This window comes from Arachis ipaensis, chromosome B10, assembly GCF_059453495.1.
Source record: "Arachis ipaensis isolate K30076 ecotype BB chromosome B10, ASM5945349v1, whole genome shotgun sequence".
Lineage (NCBI taxonomy): Eukaryota > Viridiplantae > Streptophyta > Magnoliopsida > Fabales > Fabaceae > Arachis > Arachis ipaensis.
Genome location: NC_142435.1, coordinates 17,320,267 through 17,321,753, shown reverse-complemented (window position 1 = coordinate 17,321,753; position 1,487 = coordinate 17,320,267). Strand labels below are relative to the sequence as shown.

Genomic DNA, 1,487 nt, shown 5'->3' with positions numbered 1-1,487 from the left:
AGATGCTTGGTGACTTCACTGCACCAAATTCCAATTTACATGGAAGAAGCATCTCAATCCCTGCCATTGGAGCAAACAATTTTGAGCTAAAGCCTCAATTAGTTTCTCTGATGCAACAGAATTGCAAGTTTCATGGACTTCCATCAGAAGATCATTTTCAGTTCTTAACTGAATTCTTGCAGATCTGTGATACTGTTAAGACCAATGAGGTTGATCCCGAGGTCTACAGGCTTATGCTTTTCCCGTTTGCTGTAAGAGACAGAGCTAGAATATGGTTGGATTCTCAACCTAAAGATAGCCTGAACTCTTGGGATAAGCTGGTCACGGCTTTCTTAGCCAAGTTCTTTCCTCCTCAAAAGCTTAGCAAGCTTAGAGTGGATGTTCAAACCTTCAGACAAAAGGAAGGTGAATCCCTCTATGAAGCTTGGGAAAGATACAAGGAACTGACCAAAAAGTGTCCTTCTGACATGCTTTCAGAATTGACCATCCTGGATATATTCTATGATGGTCTATCTGAATTATCAAAGATGTCATTGGACCATTCTGCAGGTGGATCCATTCACCTAAAGAAAACGCCTGCAGAAGCTCAAGAACTCATTGACATGGTTGCAAATAACCAGTTCATGTACACTTCTGAAAGGAATCCTGTGAATAATGGGACGCCTCAGAGGAAAGGAGTTCTTGAAATTGATACTCTGAATGCCATATTGGCTCAGAATAAAATATTGACTCAGCAAGTCAATATGATCTCTCAGAGTCTGAATGGATTGAAGGAACCATCCAACAGTACTAAAGAGGCCTCTTCTGAAGAAGAAGCTTATGATCCTGAGAATCCTGCAATAGCAGAGGTAAATTACATGGGTGAACCCTATGGAAACACCTATAATCCTTCATGGAGAAATCATCCAAATTTCTCATGGAAGGATCAACAAAAGCCTCAACAAGGCTTTAATAATGGTGGAAGAAACAGGTTTAGCAATAGCAAACCTTTTCCATCATCCACTCAGCAACAGACAGAAAATTTTGAGCAGAATCCATCTAGCTTAGCAAATATAGTCTCTGATCTATCTAAGGCCACTGTGAGTTTCATGAATGAAACAAGGTCCTCCATTAGGAATTTGGAGGCACAAGTGGGCCAGCTGAGTAAAAGGATCACTGAAACCCCTCATAGTACTCTCCCAAGCAATACAGAAGAAAACCCAAAAGGAGAGTGCAAGGCCATTGAATTGATCATCATGGCCGAACCTACAAGGGAGGGAGAGAACATGAACCCCAGTGAAGAAGACCTCCTGGGACGTCCAGAGATCAATAAAGAGTTTCCCTCTGAGGAACCAAAGGACTCTGAGGCTCATCTGGAGACCATAGAGATTCCATTAAACCTCCTTATGCCATTCATGAGCTCTGATGAATATTCTTCTTCTGAAGAGAATGAAGATGTTACTGAAGAGCAAGTTGTCAAGTACCTTGGTGCAATCATGAAGCTGAAT

At 41.6% G+C, this 1,487-nt stretch overlaps 1 non-coding gene across 1 annotated transcript; it reads right to left on the bottom strand.

Annotated features, from left to right (window-relative positions):
* Positions 1-365: 365 nt before the first annotated feature.
* Positions 366-473, bottom strand: LOC148579273 (small nucleolar RNA R71). Its single transcript, XR_015894447.1, has one exon. It is a non-coding gene; the product is annotated as a small nucleolar RNA R71 (small nucleolar RNA).
* Between the last annotated feature and the right edge of the window lie 1,014 nt (positions 474-1,487).